Source organism: Misgurnus anguillicaudatus, chromosome 21 (assembly GCF_027580225.2).
Source record: "Misgurnus anguillicaudatus chromosome 21, ASM2758022v2, whole genome shotgun sequence".
Taxonomy (NCBI): domain Eukaryota; kingdom Metazoa; phylum Chordata; class Actinopteri; order Cypriniformes; family Cobitidae; genus Misgurnus; species Misgurnus anguillicaudatus.
In genome coordinates this window covers 63,729,873-63,741,727 of record NC_073357.2, presented here as the reverse complement: position 1 = coordinate 63,741,727, position 11,855 = coordinate 63,729,873, and the positions used below count along the sequence as shown (strand labels likewise).

Genomic DNA, 11,855 nt, shown 5'->3' with positions numbered 1-11,855 from the left:
CTGGATAACAGGGTGACTAGTCGTATTCAGCACCCACCCATGCTCCTGTGATTATATCCAACAGATTCTCCCCCCTCAGCAGCACACCGGCTGAGATGTCTGTTACAAACGCCCTGGTTATATAGGTGGTTCTATTCTCAGGAACGTGGAATTAGAGGCACCAGCCATCATACGTAGTCAAATTTATACCAGGAGCCATGAGCATCTGACATTAGATCCAAACTTAAAGTGCTGTCAGTGGCGGCTGGTGACTTCTTTTTTTGAAGCTCACGATGCGAAGTTCGTCACAACAAGTATGTAGCTTGTCATGTGTGTGGTTCAAAATATGTGTTCTGCGCTTTGAGAGATCGTGTGTGCATCATGTGTCATGCCAAAATAAGTGCCTGCTGCCTTGAACTTAAAAGATCATCTCATGCATAATCAGAGTTTACTGTTAAGGGAGTGTGTTGCGTGTATTTAGGGAACGCGAGCGTCTCTTTTATCATTGACGCGTCTCCAGCAGGCACTTTTGACAAAACACGTGATGCACACAGGATCTCTCCACACGCATGACACATATTTTGGAAAAGGGAACCACACACACGACAATCCAAACACTTATTATGAATTAGTGCATCCTCGGAAGTGCAGTCACGAGCCGCCACTGATGCTAAGCGTAAGTTTTTTAAGATTGTTAGTCATGTCAGCACTAAAATGCATTAAACTTTCGTTTTACAAAGACCTGAAACTCACCAAGTGGTCAGGGGTGTCCAACAGGTTTTATCGTAGTTTTTGTCCAACTCCATTGACTTGCATTAGATGTGCTTGTGTGTCTCCATCATCATGTGTGTCAGCTGCTGTACTCACCACAAAATAAAATCAGATGAATGAGTGAGAGATCTTTATCTTATGGGTTATTAGGATGATAACAGACCTGTGTGGAGTTAGATATGAAGATTTCACTTAGTCTCTCTCCTTAATACTCTCTTTTTTACTCTTCAATCAATGCAATCCATCCCTTTTTCTGCTTGGATTTCAGCCTCATCCCCCCTCACGACATTACTTATATTTCATGAGCACATTTCACATCATTTGACCTCTAGAGTTGTGATTTTGAGTCTTATTTACAAATCAAATCAGAAAATGCAAAACTGCACATTTAAATAAGGACTTTACCTGTTTAAGTAACAGACCCAATTTCTACACGTGATGTGATGGAGAAGATTATCAGGTGTCTGTATGGTTGTTATTCATGTTAAAACTATAAAACAAACCTACAAACATACATAAACATAAATCATCTGATTGAACAATTCACTGTGTGGACATGTAAGTACATTAAGGGAGTCGATTGATTTCTCGCAGCGCCACACAAAGTGACTTATATGAGTCAGCAGACTTCTCAATACTGAATCAGGTAAAGTTTATCAGCCCTGTTTAATGCCCTATGTTGCATTCAAGACAATTCTCTCAATAGATTTAAATGACACAAGTAAACAGGGCTGATTTCGGAAATGATTCCTGATTTCTCTACAAATAAATCATAAAAACAGTTGGCAGACAACTTGTATAACCTTACAATACTTTGAATAAAATAGTGAGGTTGATACTTTTGCGTGTGATTCAAATCTAAGACATGCAAACCATGTGGAAAAGAAAACAGCTGTCACCACTCAAACATCTTCTAAAAACTAAAAAGCCAATCAACCGTAAAACCCTGCAAACTGAACTTCATTGCTGTGAAGAGCGTGTGAACAGAGCGTACAGTATGTTTAGTTTGACAGCGATCAGGTGCGTAACTGTTACTAGTGCCCCAATGTCCATTTTTTTGTGCCACAGTGTACATCTTGTAAGTGTTTTCAGTTTTTCATTGATGTTTTCAGTGGGAAGTCATCAGTGGTGTAAAGAAACGAATTACAAATACTCTCATTACTATAATTGAGTAGTTTTTAGGTTTTTTTTCAGAAATCGTACTTTATTAAGTGGTTTGCCTGATAGCACACATACATCACGGAGACATCTTTTTGATGTCTGCGTTTACATCTGCAAGACGAATTATTAAATCGTTTGCTCATCTACAATACGTCTCTGAGACGTTTCCTAAAAGACGTCATATAGACATATTGAAGAAGTCTGCAAGACTTTGATTTAGAATGCATGTAAAGCAGCACTTTCTAAGACCTTTATAGACCGTTTCAGCAGTAACAACATAAACAAACGGCTGTCGCGGTCCGAACGTAACTTCCGGTAAACTCCGCTAAGAATAAATCACAACAAAGTTCTTTAAACGTAGTTTATTTATATAACAAGCAAAAAAACAACACATAAATTACACCTAGGAAACCAAAACTGTTATTTTTGACGAGGCATTTGTTCAAGAGATCAGTTTAGCAAATTGTCAGACCATTAAAAAAACGAAACCGGAAGTAAGGTTCGGATCCAGACGTGTATCACAAGATGTTTTTACACACCAGATGTATTCCAGATCTCCAGATCTTTACCAGACATGTTACAGACGTACCTGTGCTATCTGGAAGTGTACTTTTACTTGTACTTGAGTAAACTTTTACTGCGCTATTTTCCCTCAACCTGCCGTTGCTACATTATATGATTATATTTGTCCTGTCAGTGATGATTGGTTAAAGAAAATTTTAGTCCAGTGATTACCGTCCAATCAAGTTGCGCATAGAAAACTTGCCTCAGACTGACTTCAAAACACCTAGGCGCCGCCAATTTAGTTTAATGGAGGAGAAGGAGAAAGGAAGTGTAGTAGATGTTTCAACATGCAATAGCTCAAATACAGCATTTCAGCATGCTTGGCCGTACCTTAGGAGCTTTTTTGCGGTGAAGGCGAAGAATGCAATTGTGTCATTACGTCAAGTTTACTTTGCTTGCCCAGACTAGTTGAAATATCACAATTCAAGAGTTCTTCCTCTAACTTAAAAACACATTGAGATTTTTAATATCTGCTAAGTATCATGTCTTAGATATATATGTTAAATATAATAAAAGTCACAAATATAGTTTTTATGAGCCAGTGTGAATAAGGGGTTGGTAATAAACTGGTAGATATAATAAACCGTGAGAATTTGTCAACCAGGAGAGATTTTGGACTAGGTTACGCGCCAAGGTGGCTGTGCGCATACGAAAATTTAACGTGTGTACATGCATTTAAGCACAGCAGCTTTTAAAACTAAGGAATTGTAAGCTATTAAAACCACAATGTTACATGCGTGTGTTTTACTGTGTGATAGGAGGTGCAAAGTGCACATCCGCTGCTCATTAAGCTCATGAGCATTTTTGCCATTTACTTGCCTTAAATACACATGTGCGTCAAAATACCCACCTTTGCCAGTATCCTCATCAACACGACTATTTGGGGCTTAAGAGAAAGTAAACAGCTCAAAGAGAAAACACATGTGTAATGTTAACAGTAGAAACCAGTAACGTTAAAGAAACCAGTCATTTTATATGAAATCTGTGTCACATTTTCAATCGTGATGTGATGCTACTTAACTGAATCATGTTATTAAAAACTCCACATATTTACCACAGTATGTTAACTGAGTTTAACTCACTTTGTTAACACTTTGTGTTTGCTGCGCTCATTTGTTTAGCGTTATTACATTATGCATTTTTGGTCGCCATTGAGACTAAAGGATGCAAAATCATTATTGCATTTGGTGATTCTAATTAGCGTTTTAATTAGACCAAGCTACTTGCTACTTCTCTTTAATCTAATGGGAGCAAAAGCTTCCATCGTGCTTGAATAAATGTTTTTGAGGGTTTCATATAACGAGATACTCTAATATCAATATCTGTGATCTTTCACAATTACAGTAATATCATCTTCATATGCTTTTAATTTTCCATTTTACCACCAACCTTTATACCAGAAAGATCTTTTTTAATAGATATCTGAGTGGCTCCACTGCTAAAGCATATAACTCACCAGAGAGTGGGGATCCATGTTGTATACCTTCAAGTAATCTTATTGGTTTGCTTGAACCACCACCAGTTTTTAGAATACAAGAGGCATTCATGTATGAAAGTTTGATCCAATAAATAAAAACATCTTCATACCCTTAAATACTTGTTTCAAACCGGAAACCGTAGTCAACTTTATAAAATCCTCTTTCCTGATCTAGGAACAAAAATCCAATATTAACTTCATATAGTTAGAATGATCTAAAATGTCTCCACTCATAAAAATAGTATCATATATTGTTCTTTCTGGAATCCATTAGGATTGATCTTGATGTATTAACACTCACAGTACAGTTTTTACCTATTTGCCAAAACTTTAGTTATTAGTTTATAATCAGTTGTTAAAATAGACACAGGCCTCCAGTTTTTAAGAGCACTCAAGTCACCATTTTTATGTAATGGTGTTAATTCCTCCCTTTTAAACTTCTTTAAAATACTCTTAAGACCACCTCATAAAAGTATTCTCCAATGCAGTAGTTCCCAACTCCAGTCCTCAAAAATCTCCCAAAATCTTTTAGATGTCTCCTTATCTGAAACACATGATTCCACTGATCAGGCTCCTTCCAGAATGTTTGAAACGGTTCCTTAATTAATACACTAACAAGCTGATGAACTGAATCAGGTGTTTTATATATGGAGACATCTAAAATGTTCTGGTAGGGGGGCCCTGAGGACTGGAGTTGGGAACCACTGCTCCAATGTATTTCCACACAGCTTTATAAAAATCCACTGATAGTCCATCAATTCCAGATGCTCTATCTGGTTTAACATGGTCAGTTAACTCCTTAAACGAAACTAAACTGTCCAAATTCTTACTCTGTGTCTTAGTAAAAGTAGGCAGCTGTTGCAATAGCTGTTGCAAAACACATACATTACTAGTTTCTTCTTTTATAAACAAGTCTGAATAAAACTCTACTGCAATCTTTCTCATTTGCCTTACATCAGAAGTCTTTTGTCCATCAGGTGTTCTTAAACAATACATTCATGTTTTGAAGTTTGACACGTTTTCTAAATTAAAAAACTAAGCATGTACAGACACAAACTAAAATCTTATCCGGGCACCTTGTGTATCAATGATCAAACGACATTGCTCTTTAATCTTTATTACGTATGGTCAATGTAAATCACCAGACAACAAAACTCAAAAAAGACTACCAAGTGAAGTGAACTTGAAACTAAATTTTTTTTGTCCTGCATTACTTTTAACTTGCTCTTCCCTATTATTGAGTCTAGACTAGAAATGCATGTTTGATAAAACCGACCTAAAGGTCCTAATATAACAAAGGCCTAGTCTAACTCAAAGGGTGTGTGAAGGTAAGGAACTGATGAATGGGTTTGGTTCAGGTGAAGGGCGGAGTCCCGTACACGCTCCTCTTCTGCCAATGGAGTTTAACATATTTTTATCACTGCTCTTTGTTAAGATTTCTGATCGTAACTGATCATTATTGGCTGGCTGTCTGAGTTGTTGTTCAATGGTGCTGTGATCTGTGTGTGACTGTGGGTTGGATGGCTAATGGAAAATAGAAAAAGAAAGATATCATTACTGTGGACTGTATATGCTTATAGCAAAAAGTAAAATGAACAAAATTTGACTAAAAGTCATATACCTCAAGTGTTTTTTATATATTGTGTATTTTTGTGCAACAGTTCCTATGTTCATGTTTAACTGAGACGACTATATGCAGTGTTATCGCTTCTCTAGCACTCTTATGTTAATTTGATTAAATAAAATGTGCTTCCTCCATGATCTATAAAATCACTTAATCTATATGTGATACAAATATTAATTGTACATGAGACAAACCCAAAATACTAATTTTATCATCAGTTATCAATAAATAAAATACATGTTCAATAAATAAAAGAACAAAATTATCCACATCTTTTTCAGATAAACTAGTGTATAAAGAACTGACTTTCACTTGTTGTATAGAGAACATTTAGACAGACACTTTTTTATCAAACCTACAGAAGCAATAATGACTGTGACAGCAAACTAGTGATTATAAGATAAATATACCTGGATATATAGTCAGTCTTTATCAAATAGGTGATTTAACACAAGGACCTGTAAATGAAACACATGGATTCAATAAATCACAGTATTCTACATAATATTTCATACTGGATACTCTTATAAAAATATATATTTGTTGTTGGTCTTTATGGTTCCATAAACACATTCTTTCCACAAAAATTTCTTTAATGTGGATGTTTTAAGAACCTTAAAAAGTTATTTGGGGAACCAAACATTTACCCAATGTTTTTTTTTTCTGTTTGTTTGTTACATATTTGTACTATTAGAAATTATACACTCACCTAAAGGATTATTAGGAACGGATTATTGTCCAATTTTTCATTTATGCAATTATCTAATCAACCAATCACATGGCAGTTGCTTCAATGCATTTAGGGGTGTGGTCCTGGTCAAGACAATCTCCTGAACTCCAAACTGAATGTCAGAATGGGAAAGAAAGTTGATTTAATTTGAGCGTGGTATGGTTGTTGGTGCCAGACGGGCCAGTCTGAGTATTTCACAATCTACTCAGTTTCTGGGATTTTCACGCACATCCATTTCTAGGGTTTACAAAGAATGGTGTAAAAACATCCAGTATGTGGCAGTCCTGTGGGTGAAAATGTCTTGTTGATGCTAGAGGTCAGAGGAGAATGAGATGACTGATTCAAGCTGATAGGAGAGCAACTTTGACTGAAATAACCACTCTTTACATCTGAGGTATGCAGCAAAGCATTTGTAAAGCCACAACACGCACAACCTTGAGGCGGATGGGCTACAACAGCAGAAGACCCCACCGGGTGCCACTCATCTCCACTACAAATAGAAAAAAGAGGCTACAATTTGCACAAGCTTGCTAAAATTGTAAAGTTGAAGACTGGAAAAATGTTGCCTGCTCTGATGAGTCTCGATTTCTGTTGAGACATTCAGATGGTAGAGTCATGTCCATCCCTTTATGACCACCATGTACTCATCCTCTGATGGCTACTTCCAGCAGGATAGTGCACCATGTCACAAACCTCGAATCTTTCCAAATTGGTTTCTTGAACATGACAATGAGTTCACTGTACTAAAATAGCCCCCACAGTCACTAGATCTCAACCAATAGAGCATCTTTGGGATGTGGAGGAACAGGAGCTTCGTGCCCTGGATGTGCATCCCACAAATCTCCATCAACTGTAAGATGCTATCCTATCAATATGGGCCAACATTCTAAAGAATGCTTTCAGCACCTTGTTTAATCAATGCCACAAGGCAGTTTTGAAGGTGAAAGGGGGTCAAACACAGTATTAGTATGGTGTTCCTAATAATCCTTTAGGTGAGTGTATATAAGCATTTATAATTTGTATTTTTATATGTTAATGTGTATTGTTAAATACAATTAATCAAATACAAGGTATTAATCACATGTCATTTATCTTTGCCAGCAATGACATTTGTAAGAAAACCAGCATGGGTAAATGACAGATAGCAGCTGTTTGCCCCACCTGCTCTCCTTAAAGGTATAGAAAAATAAAAATCACCCCATGATTTATTTAACCTTAAGCCATCCGAGATACACATGTCCATCGTATTCAGATGAACATAGTTATTTTGATAATGGCCCTGACTGTGAATAGATGCACTCTTTCGGCTTGAAAGTCATGGGCCCTGTTTTCTACCACAAAAAGCTCGGAAGAGGCCGGACATTTACTAAAATAACTCAAATTGTGTATGTTTGAAAGATGATGGACTTATGTATCTCATAATGCAGAGAGCCGGGTGAAACATTCATGTTACATTAACAGGTTCTGCAGAAATGAGAAGAGGTACAACAGTGTAGGTTTTGGACAGATTTTCCTCTGGCTTTGTGAACGACACCAGATGCTTACACCACTAAGGAAAATTATGCCGTATGGTGTATTCAAATCATCATTAGTTCTGTGGGCTGCCACTGACTTCCACAGCAGAAAAATATGAACAATAATAAAAACAAGGAGGGTCTTCAGCCATTTAGGGATCAACCCCATAATTACCAAAGAAAGAAACATTCAGTGATGCTCAGGAAAGCAAAATCTTTAAACATTGAAAACGATCGGTGATTAAATTAAAATGACTTTATACTTGCCTATCTTCTGTTGTTTTGCCTTCTCTTTATAAGGGCGTTTTGTCCAGGACAGTTTAAAATCAGAGATGTATAATGACAGAGCAGACTGCAGCTGAAATTCATCAATACACACATTGATTTATTCACATTTAACACACTTACAGTATTACATCTCTTTTTTAATAACATATTTATTTTTTTGTATTTAAAGACCCTTCTAACCTGAGAGAGGATTTTATCGCTCAGAGCCGCGGCATCAACACTGGAGAGCAATTTCAGTCTCAACATTTTTTTTAAAAAAATACCTTAAACACAGAAAACTCAACAATCATATACATATTCAAGCAAAACTTTACAAGAGAGTAAAACGAACAAATGAAAAGCAAACCATGGAAAATCTAATTTAAAAAACTCCCATCTAACTGTAGAGAATTATGTATCAGAAATTACGTTTTCCATAGACCTCCACCTCACACAGAGCGAGATTAATTACACGTCCAGGTATGATCACATTCACATAACGTCCCTTCATTCCATCACACGAATAACTGACGGTACTGCCAGTAAGACCAGATATTAAAGCACATCTAAACAAAGAGAAAATCAATCAATCTCTGGAAGTGTTTAAATAAATTAATATGTACGCATTGTAAAAAAATGGGAATTTTATGGAATTTTACTGTTTATTTTACAGATTTTTTGATACACTTTTTTAAAATACAGTTAAAAATGGTAAAATTACAGAAGTAGACTGCAAATTTACATATCCAATGTAAAATCACAAGAAAAAAACTTCAATGTGCATAACACGCACATTTTTTCATTAAAAAGTATTTATATACATTATAATATTACAAATGTACATTGAGCTTAATGTATCAACATGGAATGTTGAGGTTTCATATTTAATTTATTGTAATAAATTACTAGTTTTATCTTTATGAAATCATTTATAAAAATTAAACAAATAGATCAGCACCTTTCTATGTAACCTTTGGTCTAGGATATCTGTGCTCATTCTATACAGAGCTTCATTAACTTTTGAACAAAGCAGCTGATTTAATGTCAGCTTAATTGTTTTTGGTTTATAAAGTTAATGTGTTGATTAAGATATGTTTATTTGTATATTTATTAATAAAATAACCTTTTGTTTATCTATGTCATTGTGTGTTTGCTTAAAATAACGTCTCGATTGCATATGTAACCCTCATATGTCACGCCGTAACCGTCAAATTGGGAACGTGCTTCACGGGACCAATCTACTTAGAGAAACTACACTGTAATGAATTGCTGTAAAAATTACAGCATTATTTTACAGCAGCGGGCTGTTTTTCTAATAATACAGAAAATTGCTGTAAACTGCAATGCATTGTGGGGCCGCGTGGCGGTTTAACCCAATATACAGAGTATTGCTGTAAATTTCAAATTTTCAGAATGCATTGTGGGATCTTCAACGGTCGAGATTCGTGAAGCGCCAACAGGAGTGATTCACAGCTGAGGTAATTTACTCTTGTATTTGTTTTTAATATTTGGTAAGTGCAGTAGTATATGAAAGTATCTAACAGTTATATTAGTGGTTCATTTTGGAAACGCCCATGTTGTCGCATCCGTTCTCCGTTCGCGGGGGCGAATGATACATACGCGGGTTTTGAAAAGCACAGTCGCGGGAGTATTTCACACATACCCCGACGCTAGTAAAACGCCAATGAAGTTGGCATGCAGGTATTTGCATTCGCTGCCAGTTCTCAAGGATGCACCTAGTGAGAGGTTAACAGCCAATGCTCTGCAATATCAGCCATCAAGGCAGTGGAGGAGTGCGAAAAACAGTTTTTGTAACGTCTTTGCACTAATGGCAGTCGTGCAGCACCAAAACGAAGGCTGCAAGCTGATACGAACACTGTAAAATCTAGTGAACAGGTTAAGTGTCGCCTAATCTAATAAAGCTGGCAGATCTACAAATGTCTGTTAGTGAGGAACCACGAGCCAAATGCCTCATAATGTCACACTTCTGGAAGAATGAGCTCTCAAACCAAAGCTTTTTGTAAGCAAGGGCGATTGTGTCCACAGTGCTCGATTACTGATTGCTACCTGCTCTGCCGGCTTCGCCCTGTCCTCCGCAACATGAACTTGATCCGTGACTTTCCGAATAATGTATTCCGCTTTACAGTAGGCACATCCTTAGTTGTGTAGGAGTGTGACATGATGGGAGTTATTGTCTTCAGCATCTGACATGAAAGTATAATGAAAGCGGCCACGACTCAACAGCATCCTCCTGATACTTTGATGTCAGACACTGAACGGTCGTGCCGTGCCACATGAAGTTAAAAACACCATATGATTTCTACAGCAGTAAAACATTGATACCCGGACATGATGCTATTGATATTGTCATTGATGAAGCAGGGACGTTTTAAACTGTTAAATAATTTCTTTAGTTTCAAACATGTACATACGCATGTGAATAAAATATTTTTTTCAATTCAATTTTATTTATATAGCGCTTTTCACAATTGTTAATTGTTTCAAAGCAGCTTTACATTAGTAGATGTAGGAAAAGCATAGAAAAGCGAGCGTAATAATAATGTAACGTATACTGTAAAGAATTAAGTTAAGCCAATGGTGGCGGACTCTCCAGGAGATGCAAAAACCTCTAGGAGAAAAACCCTCCTGGCTACTCCAGGGGGAAAACTCCTAGGAGGAGAAAAACTCCTGAGAGAGATACATATATATTTATATATATAAATACTATTGGGGTATGTTTAGGTTACTAAGGTTTAGTAATATAAGGATTGAGATTTCACCACGGTCGGATGTTAAAAGGAGGTCATTTGTAACTCTAAGCAGTGCTCTATATAACACTGTGCTAGGAATACTTGGATATTTTCATGCAAAAATCTTACATATAGTGTTATTAAACTAATTTTATAAACAACCGTACATGGGATTGTTGTTTCCATTGTTTTCCAGTGAGTCTCCAATCCGTATTTCTGCTCCATCGGTTTCATCAAGATAACCGTCTGATCTAGCAGTGATGATTATTGTAATCATCCCATAATAATTCAAGAGATCCAACCTCCACCATGGAGTATCTTGAAGGCCGGTAGTAGCGCAATAGGCATCAGCTGATCCATATCTTTTTCCATCTACAGCTTTTTCAGGTACCCTGATGTAATGTGTTGTTGACTGTATAGCCGTTCCTTTACGTGCTATATTCTCTAAAAAAAAAGATGTTTAAATGAGTGGATCAGTTAGTCTGTAAATATAAAGGGTGAGGTTTTAAATTTGCATACACCTTACAGAATCTGAAAAATGTTTCTTTAAACAAAGAACAATTGCTTGATTTTTATTAAGTATCAAGAACAAACTATCACACTTTAATACACACTCTTAAAACTGAATTTACAAAAAATCCAGTTCTCAAGTTAACATACAGTACGTTTGATTCTGTGCTATAATAACCAGAGAATCAATGTTTGTTTTTATGGTTTGTATCTGCTCTGAGACATTCAACTGTCCACTGGTCTTCAGAAAAACTCTCAACACAAGCCATGATTTTAAATACCTCTTGTAATTTAATGAAGCAATATGGCTCAAGTGTGATTAGGCCAGAGATGTAATCACAGTCGTAATGATACAGAGTTATATCACACAAATTCTAGAACGATATTGTTTTTATACAATCATTTGATGGCACAAGTTTGAAAAAAGAAAATTAGAAAACAACAACAGAGTAACAACCCAGTCCTAACTAATGGTAGAGAATGAAGTATCAATACTCACCTGTATCAT

The 11,855-nt window shown here is 36.3% G+C and overlaps 1 long non-coding RNA gene across 1 annotated transcript; it reads right to left on the bottom strand.

Moving 5' to 3' along the window:
- Positions 1–8,086: 8,086 nt before the first annotated feature.
- On the bottom strand, positions 8,087–11,269 carry LOC129440473 (uncharacterized). The gene is made up of 3 exons (XR_012360066.1): positions 11,005–11,269; positions 8,289–8,653; positions 8,087–8,178 (listed from the first exon to the last, which is right to left on the bottom strand). It is a non-coding gene; the product is annotated as an uncharacterized lncRNA (long non-coding RNA).
- Positions 11,270–11,855: the final 586 nt, after the last annotated feature.